General features: G+C 33.5%; 1 non-coding gene across 1 annotated transcript; it reads right to left on the bottom strand.

Moving 5' to 3' along the window:
• Positions 1 to 13528: 13528 nt before the first annotated feature.
• Positions 13529 to 13600, bottom strand: Trnah-gug. Its single transcript has one exon. It is a non-coding gene; the product is annotated as a tRNA-His (tRNA).
• Between the last annotated feature and the right edge of the window lie 350 nt (positions 13601 to 13950).

Raw genomic sequence — 13950 nt, 5'->3', positions numbered from 1 at the left:
TATGCTCCAGGAAATGACGAGTAACTTGAACTAAAAATGAAAATTTTTTACATATTGTTTAGCAATTCCATTAATACACCAAATATATTGGAAATTCGCATAGAATTAATAATACACATTTTTCTGCAAATTGTATACTTCGCGTAGTTATTTTTGTTACCTTTCTACTACCGTTTTCGCAAAAGGCGAACACACTCTTCCCCTTTCTCCTACTTCCAAAATACAAATCTAGATAAAGGAGTGTCAAATTTGAGCTGTCACAAATTACATAACCTTGTATTGTTGAATTATGGATGAAAACATGATAAAAACATAGCAAGGTAGGACCATTCTGCCAGTAAGTAACGAGTTTTTTAAGGTATTTGGCAAACAGTTGGACCCATGCAAGAAACAGAATGAGGGTAAAACTGATATTCTCCCAATTTGGTAAGCCTACTCACAGTGCTGACAAAGTGACACACTACTACAAACCAGAGATGTTTTCTGTTTTATGAGCAAAGGAACCTACCAAAATGTTAAGTGTCCTACCATCCTACCAACGAGAAAAAAACTACCAACCTTGATTATAATCTCTAAACGCGGCCGAAAGAAGTTCGTTTTTCACATATGCATTATTTCGGTTTTTTTCGGATGCATTTTTTCGTATGCACAATTTCAGAGTGCCACCAGGACAATTATTCCCTATAAATACAATTTCTTTGGGTCTGGCTTTGCATTATTTTGAAGTATTTCCTTATATTATAAGCCATATAGTTTTGTGGCACAATCCGTAGAGCTGAATTATTGATGATTTTTTTAATCATATGTAATGAACCAATTTCTCTTAACGGTGACGGAACTTGGCAAAATGTTTGGCATTATTTGATTGTAACCTGGTCTTGAATGCTTGCCTTACCACCGTTAGCAGATTTCCACATATTCTACAATGCGCTTCATGACCATTTTTCCTATTTTGTATATGCATAGCCTAAAGATAATTTAGGTAGGCTGTCTGACATGGAGCCATTCTAAAAGACTTACCCAATAAGGACTGAAAAAAGTGCTTCCTTGCATGCTTCCTAGAAAGGGGTTTCCTATTTACAACTTACGCGAAGGTACCTAAGTATATGTTTATATTATTTAGCATTATAAATAAGATTTAGTAAGCATTTTAAGTCTAAATAAAACTATTTGATATGAACCTTAAATATTTAAATTCCTTAAAGAAGTATGATTTATATGAACTAAAAATACCTGTAAAAGAACTTCTTCAAAATGCCTTCAGAAGTATTTCGTACAAAAGCCCTTCTAGAAGCTCTTCTTTGAGTAGCGAAATCAGAAGCCCTTCACTTTGTGCCACTCGGTACTAAAAAGGAAGGAGAAAGGAACGACTTCCAGAAAGGCCTTTTGGGAGAGCTTTTAACTACTCAAATTATCTACTACGTAGTATGTGTGACCCCTCAGCCGTCTACCGGTTCAGGAACTTGCAATCTTTTGGCATTTAACTGAAGATACAAAATTATATTTTAACCAAATAAACTAAACAGAAAGAAGGTAATTTCACCAGATATTGTTGAGCATGTTAGAAAGAGTGTTTCATGATCGATTTTCGACTACTATTGACAGAAAGCTTAACCTATTTTTCAAAGCTAAAATCTACTAAAAATTAGATGGATGTCTGGTGTATTGAACTTCAGTAAAAAACCAGGACAATTTAAGTGTGGACCAGGAAACCAGTACAATTTGTTTAAATCAGGACAAATCCTGGAAAACCAGGACATCTGGCAGCCATCCATTAGATTAAAGCTCACCAAAAATCATTAAACTTTTGTTGAGCAAGTATTTCGATGATTCGTGTAGAAATACTAAAAGAAAAAATATTGCCGCCTTTATATTATTTCCTAAAATACTTTAGACGGCGAACGTTTTTTTACGCCTTTATGATGGTATGGTCCAATCTATATGTAGCTGAGTGTGCAGGGACGCGTGTTATTGTTTGGTAGGTTTTAGAGGACCCCATGCCAAATTACCACCAGGAAATCCAAAAAATCTTTTAAGAAACTATTTTTATTCATAAAAAACTCCATTTTTGGAGGTATTTTCAAATCGGTCCAGCTCACGTAAATCTTAATATTTTTCCGAAATAGTTTGGTGGCGTCTTAAAATATAATAACTTTTGCAGTCTAATGTGCATAAATATCGTCCTTTAAAGTACAGAACCGCGTATCAACAAAATGCAAACCGCGTATCAAGATAATGCAAAGTCAATTCGTTTTCCGCAAAAATTCATTCACTCATGCTCACCCTCGTATATTTATGTATGTATGATTATATATGCGTATTCGCAGTGAAGCCTTTTTACGCCGCTTTTTTTTTTCAGGAACAATTCATTTTGTATAACAAATAATGGAAATTAATTATTGGCGCCACCCAACTCATTCGTCAAATTCAGAGTACAAAAACAAATTACTGTTATTGAAATTGAATTGCTTCAATTGGAATGCACATATACATATGTATGTATGTGAACATATGCTTATGCATAATCGGATGTAAATATACATATGTACATATATATATACACACTTATTTATAAACAAATTGCTATTTTCGCGTACAATCAAAAAGTTTAAACAAAAGCGCCAAACAACAACAGTGATGTGCGCAGGGCAAAAACAGTTCGCGTTCAAAAGCATGCATATGTTCGTTTTGTTTTTGTAAACTTTCCCAGCAGCATTTACCGCAATATCGGACATTGGACAAACAGGTAAATTTCATTATAGCACAAAAATCGCTTTTCCCTGCAACTTTATTGGTTATTAATCCAGCAATCAAAGCTGTTAGCTGTATGTTGCTTATACGTATCGTTTTTGTTATTGCTTGTCTACTGACACTGACAAGCCAACTGCATTCGGTTTGCGGAAATTTATTATTAAATCATGCTGCCCGTTGTTTCCACTTTTTAATGTTTTTCATTGATTGTTTGAAAGCATGCAAATATCACTGCATATATACATATGTTTGTATGTTTGACTGTGTGCAACATTTAAATTAAATTGCATGCATTGGCACTTATGCCTCTGCCATTTTGTTACTCAGCTTTTGTGCTACTGTCAGGTGAGGCATCAAGCAAGTGTCATTTCGACAGCTGTTTTAATTTTTGCACCAGAATTGATTTCGATCTTTCGTCTTTTAATTGTCAAAACAAAATTACAAAAGAAATGTTATAATAAATAATTACTAGCTTTTGCCCGCCGCTTCGCCCGTGTGATATTTGGTTCAAAAAAATTCTTTTAAATGTAACAAAGAAGGAAACAAATCATTTCATCACCTAAACGTAACAACTTATATTTTAAAAAAAAGTTAAGCAATTCAAATTAATAACATCTACTGCAATACATTTCGTAAACAACGTTTCGGGACTTATTGTCTTGAGCATGTATGTATATTAGGGTGGTCCTTACATGTAGGAAGCAAATTTTTATATCAGATTTCCTAAGCCTCAACCCATATGTCGATACTACAATAGTGGAAGATATCACATATAAATTTTGGCCCCGATTGAAGTCTGTTAAGGCATGGCGCAAATGGGTCCAAATTCAGATTACCCTATGACGACGTCTTAACCGACTCCAATGGGGCCAAAATTTTTATGTGGGACCAAAATGTTAGTAGTATCGATTTTGGGTATTAAATGAAATTTCTTTTTTAATTTTTTGAGTCTCCATGGAGCAGCTGGCCTCAGACCCCATTGCAACTCGCCTTAACCGTCTCCAATCGGGACCAAAATTTGTATATGATATCTTTGGCCGTGGTATTACCGATTGAAGTGGTGAGACTGAAAAAAAATATCGAGCATTTGATTTTTTACGGACCACCTTTATGTATATACATAGATTTCTGGCTCTCGATACACGCGAGAAGCCAACGTAGAGTTGTCCGTGCGAGAAAGATGGAGTGCCCAGATGTATTCCTACAACTTTAAATGTTTATCCTAGGCTTTATTAATCGTTTAGGGCTACTTTTAAATATAGTGTTTTAAAAGGGCTATACAAAAATCAAAACAAAAACAATAAATTTAAATTATTATTTGTGTTTGTCCACCTTAACCCACGTCTATACCTGCTATGGACACTCGCATACGAACTGTCATTCTTCTCGGGTTCGAAATCTTATCGCAGAGAAATATTTGTACGAGGGCATTTCATCGCACACCATTTCAGAGCGATAGTGTTTTATGAGTGTTTCGAAATTTTATTTTTATTTTTTTTGCTTGGTTGTGCCTTAACAGCATTCCTCCAAATGACAAAACTTCTTTCTTACTCGGAATGAAAAAAATATGAAAAACTACATAGTTGTTAAACTCAAAGCCAGATATACGATAAAAAGTATGCAATAAATATTCTGAAATATTAGCAAAAAAAAAAGACAAAAAATCGGTGGATAGTATGTATGAATTTAGTTGCAAAATATAGCAGATAATTTTCCAACAGTTTCTCCAACGACGATAGAAAGGAAAAGGTCAAAGAAAATCAGCAAGTAGAAGCAATTTGGGAAATTTGCGCGCAAAAATACTGATTAATTAATATGTAATATATAATAATACATTTAGAAGTAATCTTTGTCTTAATTTTTTTTTTTATTTCGACTTAAAAACGTAGTCAGTAAATACATAGTATCTGAAGTATTGGCCTACAAGCATAGAGAAAAAAACCTATGCTTTTGTAACAGTTGATATACATATCTTTTTATAAAAATTTTGATTACGTTAATTTGAACGCTGACGATTAGTAGGTATGCAAAACAATTTTGCAACCAAAGCTTGAACACAGTTGTTATGAATATACCACTCAGCTAGGTGGGTACCTAAAACTACTGATGCATGTTGCAAACATAGGAAATATAAAAGTTATAAAATTAAAATATCATCATCACTAATCGCATTGTCATTAAGACAGCAGCCAACTTCTGTAATTGTTGACTCAATGAGCTCGTTCAAATATTTATTTCATTCACAATTTGTTTGTGAATTTTATTGTTTGGCTTGTCATTGATAACTAAATATAGATTTGCTTAACAATGTACACAAAAGATTTGATAAATTTTTCTGCATCTTTTCCACAATTACGTCCGCATTTTTTTTGATTTTTTTTTTAATTTTCTCAACCTTAAATGTATTAATATTTTACTCATAACATCAGCTTTTTCGCAAAAACACATTTTTACACCTAACTTTGGGCAATTCCTTGTTCAGCACTGGCTGAGGTTTATATGTACATTAATTTACGACATGAATAATGCCCGCATGTGTTTTATCAAGATTTTGAATAGATAATAACAATTATATTTTCAGTACTGCTGAGTAATGGAAGTAGCAAATGTTGCAACAAAATTTGTATGTGAATCGAATAGCCGAAAACTTTCACAAATGAAAAGCATAAATGTGCATAACTTCATGAATACGATTTTAAGTAAAAATTCGACTGCAAATATGAAATTATAATATTTGGGTTAGGCAATCCAATCCCGCATGAAAATCGCAATCCGCGGGATTTGCGGGACTGAAAAAAGAAATCATATTATTGCTCCTAAATATTTATATTCAAAATTGATATGTAAACAAGTAATTTTTAGCAAAAAAAAACCGACTTCAACTCTCATATAAAAAAAAATATATATATATATATATCATGATCCACTAATCGGATCTTAACCAGATTAGCATGGGACCACTTCTGAGACACTACCATTCCGATGCAAAAAGAATTATCGGATTAAAAAAAAATAAAAATAAAAAAATAAATAAAATATTCCGACGAACTTATAACCTCCTCCTTTTTTGGAAGTCGGTTAAAAAAAAACGAATTGATTTAGAAAATCTACGTATTACCTTTTAACAAGATTGACTTTTTTGATACTATTTCCAAAGAAATGATCCTCTAATAGAACCAGAGTTATAAATATTAGAAATTGAGCAGCTAAAGAAAAAAATTAATTTTTCCGCTGGCACATTTATTTATCAATAGAAATGGACTGTTTTTCACTTGTATATTGTGTTTATAAATCGGTAAGTGTACAAAGCTTAAGCGAGTTATCAAAGCGAACGTTTTCAAATTTTAATCAATTACGCAGGATCACAAAAAAAGTCTATGAAAGGTTAATAAAACCAGATCAGGAGTTTTATATGCTTCTGGGCTCGCTGAACACGAATCTGAAGTCTGTTTTGCTCCATAACGCCAGGATTTGCTTCTATCTTCAAAACACATTGCGAAACTCAGTGAACTCCTCCAAAAGATCTTCTGAACTACGTCCTATAAAAGCCCTTCTGGAAGGCCTTCTATCGGTAGCGAAAGAAGAAGCCCTTCAATTGATGACAGTCCATACATCAAAGAAAGGAAAAAGGAATGTAGAGTGCAAGGTCTCCTGACTCTCAGGAAGGCCTCTCGGAAGCCCTTTTACCTACTGAAATTATCTACTGGGTTATAAAATGATTATATTTAAAAAATTCAGTCATGCACGACGAATATTTTGGTGAGCACGCTCACAACTCGCAGACGTCTAATTAATTTTTTCTTTAGTCCCGCAAATCCCGCGGATCCCTCATTTCTGATCCCGAAAAAATTGCGCGGGACCCCGTGTTTGCGGGATTGGATTCCCTAATTTGGGTACATAAATAATAGATATTTTTAAGGAATTCACAACATGACGTAATTTCTAAGAGTGGTAAAGTTTTTAAGCTTTTACCTACACCAAAGGCCTGTAAATGCATTAATTTTAATCATTATTGTATTTTAAATTAAATTAATACTTTATATATTATACGCTTAGGGCATCTTGTGAATCTCCTCTTTTTATATAACCAAATAAATATCACTATTTGGATAACGAAATCAATATCGATTACTCATTTAAAAACGAATCCATAAATTTTTACGACGTCAAAGTCTTCCCAAAGAAAACTTTTAAACAAGGAAAGGAAATTAAAACTTTTTCTTTCATATTAGTTACAACTACCCTTTTCCAAGAGTATTTCAGAAAGCGTAAAATTTACTTCAGAAAACGTAAAATATACTTCAGAATAGTTAGTTCATTTTACAACTGACTATTCTGAAGTACATTTGATGCTTTCTGAAGAACATTTTACAGTTTTTGAAGTACATTTGACGCTTTCTGAAGTACTCTTGGAAATGGTGTGGATCCAATATACTTTTTGAGTTATTTCAAAATTTTGTTGTCTAATATGGAATTTCCTTCATTTTTTTTAACTGCCACAAAATAATAAATGCATCGATTTCAGCCTCTTGATTAGTCAAAAATTTAAAACCTGGAAGAGTTATATCAAATTGGGAGGTTAGAAAACTTTAACAATTCGTTCTTTGACAATACAAACTCGAAATAAATATTTTAAATTCAAATTAAAATGTTTACACATAAATAAATAGTTTTTAGAAGTCATTCAAATTGCGAATTCGGTGGACAAATATTTTGGAATTGTATCAATTGACGAAAAAAATTTCCATCATACGTGCATACGATTTCAAAATCGAATCTCTTGCTTTGCGGTACACCATTACGTCAAGAATGTACAAGGCACGGAAATAACGTTATGATTTTTTTTTTCACAGCACATAAAACAAAGAATGACAGCTATTTCTGCATACTTAAATCAAATTATTGGTTTTTTATAATCAAGTTCACTCAGCATACGAAAGATATGCAGAAACAAACTTCTTCATTCGTGTATTTTATATTCGTACAGGAGGCACTTAAATTATTTATTGAATGTCGAAAATATAATCAAAAAGTTTATGCATTTAAGTGGTTTTATAAGAATGTATGCACACGCGTAGCTATGTATTTTATGGCATTTCATGGAGATCATATTTTGGGTACAGTGTGTCAAAAAAATTTTAGAATAACAAAGTATATGTATTTTTTTCTAAATTATTTTGCATTTATCACAAAATACAAAGAGCGATACAAATTCAATATTGAGTCGCCGGAATGCTCTGAACCATAAAACTGAACGGCGTTTATGATTTTGATTATTTTAAACGAGCAATTCTTGTTCATAGGTACACACATATGCATATATATCCGAAGTTGGTACCGATTAAAGTGAAGCATCATTATATGCGAATCAAATGGAAAGAATTCAAAAAATCCTCATTTTAGAAATAATTTTTAGTAGGGTTGCCGGCTATTTCCAGCCGCATATTTATTTAGCTTTTTGTTTTAAAAACTAAGATACTATAATATTTTCGAATATGAGTGTACGGTTGCCACTTATTTACAAAATTTAATTAAAATGGTTATTAAATGAAAGGTATTTTTGAGAACCCTAACCCAAAAATATTTTCGTAAATAAAAAACGCCTAAAAAATGCTCAAGAAAAATTTATTGAGCCAAATTTTCTTAAGCAATACGAAGTTCTTAACAAAGTTGCTACGCTTTCTACTATGGTTTGCTAAAGTTTGTTTGTGAAGAGTACCAGGACCCTTGCTTCAACAGAATTTTTCATTATTTCGGAAGGAAAAAAATAGACAGCAGGCTGTAAAATATCAGACGTCAAAACTGCTTGGACACTTCTATTCACACACACGAAATAATTGCAATTTATTTCATGAACGTTTACTTAAAAGTACTTAGCTTTACTCCAGGTTTGGTCAGCGAAAGCTTACATTTTGTGCCCTCTCTATATAAATTGTACAGAGAGCTTTTGAAAGCTTTAACGCGCGTGCCTATTATGTGACCAACTGCACTTTATAAATTGAAATAAATAAAATAAATATTACATGAAAAATTATTTATAAATCGAAGCTATTAAAATGACCATAATTTGATACGCAAACTTTGCAAACATTATAAATTATATACTACGATGATTGACTCGGTTTTTTCAAACCGGTTCCCCCCCGTTTTTTTAACACCAGGTGTTTTTTTATCTTTGTTATTCGAATATCGAATAAACCGGATTTTTTATCAAAAAAACCGATTTTTTTAATTTCCAAATATTCCCCCCCCCCCCCCCTAAAAGTTTCGAGTTTTCCGAAGTTTTCAACCATTTTTCCAGTTTAAGGGTAACCCCTGAATAGTTATAAAATTATATATTATTTCGTGATGAACCGTATATCATATTTGATTCCAATAAATTTATGTTTGGCGTTTAAAGGTTTTCTACGTGTTTGGCCGGGATTCCTGATGTTGTGACACAAATGAAGAGATCTAGATTTTTTCTCCCCCTCCAAAGAAGCTTTTTATGGCGGAGGTTTGCCATTGTCTGCCGCAGGCGACCTCTATTTGAAAGCTGGATTAACGTGTTTTTTTAGAGAGTAAGCTTTATATTTAAATAAAAATTAACATTTTTTTAACAAAGAAAAGATGCCAAAACTGTTTTTCTTTAAATTTTTTTTCTAAAAACAAAATTGTATGTTTGGATTCAATGCTTTAGAAACGTTCTGATCTTTTTCACAGAAATCTGGTCACTGTAAATATAATATTAGAAAAAGTTAAATATTTTTGCTTTTGATCTAAAAAAACTTTGAACTTTTTTGGCTTTCCTCTTTTCTAAATAAGCATTTACGGTTAATAGTTTTATTTTTGTTTTTGACATCATTCCAACAAAAGCATTTTCACTGTATGAAAACTATGTAAACAAAACCAGTTTACCTGATTTTTTCTTAATTTCAAAATTGTGAACCGATATTTTTTCAAATTGCAGTTTTTCGAATAACTCGAAAACAGGTTATGGAAGAAAGGCGAATAATCGAACACCCTAAAGTAGTACTTTACTATCATCGTACATTATGCCGAAGAAAAATTTTATATAAAAACGAGTCCCACTGGGCACCTTCATGCACATTTACATATACATATATACATTTAGAATGTAATGCTACCAAAATTTTATTAATGTATCACAAATAACTATAACAATAAAAAAAAGTTCACAACTACAATCAACGACTCCAAGTGGAGGCAAGAACTTGAGTACGGCGGAAGAGGAAACGCTACGCTCGCTAACTGAAAAGAATTGTTTTCAGTTTTCCTTGAGCGGAAGCAATCAAAAAATTTAAAAAGTTCCGTTCACAATGTGAAACTGATAAGCACAACTTACGTTGCAGTGGCACGTGAAGAGCGATAACGGTATAACGCCTACGGAAAAACATTTCTCCTCACACTGCCACCGACTGAGGTGTATGTACATATCTACGTGTATGTTTCAATGTAAATCCGCGCATTGAAATGCCATCGATTAAATCTATGCTCGAGTGTGTAACAGCCTGACTAACAGAATTTGTGCTGTCAATTTTAATGTACCTACATACATAGACACTAGCGTTGGGCAGTATCAATACCAAAAGTACTCAGAGCTCGATTCTCAAAGCGATCACGGTACCCGGTTTTTAAAAGTATCGATAGTGGGTTTGAAGTCAAAATACTCAATACTCACAAAAGAACTCTAAAGTGCTCAGAACTTAAACGAACTAGAAAGTACTCAGTACTCAAAAATACTCTGTTCCAATCATTACTCTTGATACTTGTACACAGAATCGATTTAAAGTACTTACTCAGTATTAAGTGTCGAATAGATAATTAAAGTTCTAGATAAGTCTTTATATTTGCTCTCAATTACAAGTTTCAATAATTTTTAAGTACAAAACTTGTACTCAGTGCAGTTAGCTTTTCATTTTAACATGTGTATATTTAAAGAAAATACTAAGTACTTACTCTCAAAAATACCAAATCCTTTAAAGGTTAGATACCTAATAACTCGATGCTTAAAAGAACTGCATATTTCCCAACACTAATAAATACTTATGTATATGCATAGACACATATACACATGTATGTACTATGAACATACCTAAGTATACATACTTATGTACATCAATGCACATAATCACATATTTAGTTAACAGGTAGATGTAGAAAAGGAAGAATTTTGGATTTCTTGAATATATGGGGCAATTCAAGTCAAATGTCCCAAGCGCGCTGAGCGGTGTAAAACAAGCTACTTTTCGACTAGCTGTGAGGCAGACAGAAAATCGAAAAATAATTCCAAAACCGCGAAGTCTATAGATTTCAGGTGGTGCCATCCGTTTTCCAAAATTTTCTAATTTTCATGGTGAAAATAGAAACGAAAATTTATTTGTAATTTTTCACAATGATGGTAGCTTTTAATACGGTTTTTAGTCATCTCAATTGAAAGATCAGGTATTTTAAAATAGAAATCTATATATATATAACAAGTAAGAAAGTCTAAGTTCGGGCGGAGCCGAACATTAAATACCCGGCGCAGGTGCCGCTACATGGTAAGCCGGTGTGTATCAGTTTTGAGTAAATTAGCGTCCTTAAATTTCGAAATATTGAAGTTTCAAGCATTTCTGAAATTTGCCGTTATATGAAAAGTGGTCGTAATTTGAATCTGATTCCAATAATTTTCAACGTTTTGCTTCTATGTGGCAAGCACAATAATCATACCGAGTTTGGTACAAATTGGTAGAACGGTTACCGAGATATATCATAAGTGGGCGGTGCTACGCCCATTTTCCAAAATTTTGTCATAAACGTATTTCTTGGCAAAGAATTGTTGCAAGCATAAATTTTGAGTAAATTAGCTTTAATATATGTTGATTTATCGAAGAATTCGTATTTCTCCAAATTACCGTTATATGGGAGGTAGGCGTGGTTATTGTCCGATTTTAAAAATTTGGTATGCTGTGCCAGGGCCAACAACTGTGCCAAGTTTGGAAGAAATCGGTGCAGCGGTTACCAAGATATACACATGTATCCATAAGTGGGCGTGGCTACGCCCATTTTCCAAAAATGTACAATATTCTTATTTTTCGTCTAAAATTTATTGTAAATATCAATTTTGAGTGAATAATCTTCAGTAGTTACTAAAATATCGCAGTTTTCGTATTTCGGAAATTTACCGTTATATGGGAGGTAGGCGTGGTTATTGTCCGATTTTTCCCATTTTCAATACCAACCGTCCTACACTCGAAAGAAGTGCACATACCAAGTTTCGTTAAGATATCTCGATTTTTACTCGAGTTATCGTGTGCACAGACGGACGGACGGACGGACGGACGGACAGACAGTCACCGCTTAATCGATTTCTCTTTTCATTCTGATCATTTATGTATACATTTGTCTATATCTATCTCGATTCGTTTTGCCTGTTACAAACAACCGTTATGTGAACAAAGTTATAATACCCTCGTGCACAAGTGCGCTCGGGTATAAAAAAGGAGTAGTTGTGTCTGAATCACCCCCTTTTGCAGAATTACAAACCCCTTCGCCTCAAATTTATATACTTATGTATATGTACAGTGTACACTAGAACACCAAAAAAAAAACGACCGCTTAAATTTCAAATATTTTTGCAAGGCACCTCCGATTTTTGTTTTTTGGTTTGGCCAAGTATACTTCTTTAAATGAGTATTTTCTCATAATTCAGTCAGGCTAAATGTTTCTTACAAAGATTTATCATTCGACTAATCTGACGCGGAAATTTGAAGAATTCGACCTTCTTTATTCCGAGTCTGCTTTTTGAAAACGACTCCATCATAAGACTTCCCTCGGGGAGCGAATGGGAGAAAGATTTGAACCTAAGAACATACTCCAAATCTGCCACAACACATATCGGCGAGTCAAAATTGAACTAAAGACTAGGGAGTGATGTATATTCTAAAAAAAAATTGTCTATAAAACTAAGTTTTCGACTATCAAGACTATTGCAGCACATTTCAAGCTGATCTTACACCTATCTGGTCGCGGATCAATTCAGTATAAAGATTCCACGCTTTTGTACAATTGGATCGATCCCCTCTTCTGCTGGTAGAAGGGATTATTATCGGACACTGACTTTAGGGACGTGAACGCCATCGGAATGGGATTTCCGGCGAATGACTACTATCGCAGCTGTCGTGCCGATAACCCAGTCTGAGTTTTCGAATTTTTGTGGGACCTAAGCTGCGAACTAAAATACTTTGTTAGACGAACTAACTGGGTTTTATGAATACCGCTACAAAATCGCTTCAACAATTTTCTTGGAAAAAGGTAAAATTCCGGAGTTGTAGTGCTAACTAAAAATCGAGATATTGAGCACAAACAGAGAAGTTCCGTTTTTATAACGAGCGATCCATAAGCAATGATAGGCCGACTGTCAGAGTAGATCTTTATCCTTCTAATAGATAAGTGGCGTGTGGACTATTAACTGATTCCTTTATAGCATCTGATATACGGTACAGAAATCCATCAACCTACATATGTATAGCGCGCTCCATTCGTGAAAACGTAAACTTGGCCTCTGTTCCCGTTCACGCCTTAGAAAAATGCATGTAAAAGAAGGAAACAATCGAAGTCTGGTAAGGTACGAAGTTGAAATTTACACAGATTTACGAATTCCTATTCGCGAGGTTATAGGAAACTCCAATGCTTTTTAGGCTGAAAAGTAATTAATAAATAAGTACGAAAAAAGGAAAAAAAAAACAAAAAGACAAACCACATCCACTCATTGTTCGTTCTGAAGAAGTCACATTGCCGTGACCAGGATTCGAACCTGGGTTACTACGGCCACAACGTAGGGTCCTAACCACTAGACGATCACGGCTACTGAATGCTTGCTGCATTTCTTTACTTAAAAGTAATTTAATGTACAAAAAAATATGACTCAACGGAATTTATAGCTAATTATATATTACAAAAGGAAAGGTTAATGGAGGCAGAGAGCAAGCATAGATTTGTGCAACAAAAAACTATAAAAAAAAGCAAGCGGCAATACAACAATGGCAACAAAAGAAAAACATAACAATAACACCGTTGTTGAAAAGACTAATGAGTTAAACTTTTCTAAAGCAAGACAACTGGAACATACATACAAACACACACATGAGGCAAACTGCGTACAGTTATTGGTTGAAGGCAAAATCTTTTGTCCACTACTTACTATGTATGATTAGT

The sequence above is a fragment of the Rhagoletis pomonella genome, unplaced genomic scaffold, assembly GCF_013731165.1.
Source record: "Rhagoletis pomonella isolate Grant_MI unplaced genomic scaffold, Rhpom_1.0 Rhpom_scaffold_01592, whole genome shotgun sequence".
NCBI classification, from domain to species: domain Eukaryota; kingdom Metazoa; phylum Arthropoda; class Insecta; order Diptera; family Tephritidae; genus Rhagoletis; species Rhagoletis pomonella.
This window is presented reverse-complemented; position numbering and strand designations above follow the sequence as displayed.